The sequence below is a fragment of the Acanthisitta chloris genome, unplaced genomic scaffold (genome assembly GCF_000695815.1).
Source record: "Acanthisitta chloris isolate BGI_N310 unplaced genomic scaffold, ASM69581v1 scaffold18508, whole genome shotgun sequence".
NCBI lineage: Eukaryota > Metazoa > Chordata > Aves > Passeriformes > Acanthisittidae > Acanthisitta > Acanthisitta chloris.
The window spans coordinates 1-218 of NW_008685615.1; positions in this window are offsets into that span (position 1 = coordinate 1).

Genomic DNA, 218 nt, shown 5'->3' on the forward strand with positions numbered 1-218 from the left:
TGGTGGGGGCTGAGACAGTCAGAAAAGCAGAGGATGCCTGTGTGTATGTGTGTGCATGGGGAGTAAGATGGATGGTGCGTGCATAGTGGTGTAAGAGGGGTGAGCATCCATAGGTGTGTGTCATGAGGGGTGAGTTACACATCCTTGTGTGTGTCTACACATACATGCAAGCCTGTTCGGGTGTGTGTATATGCTAGAGTCTGTGCCTGTGGCTAAAG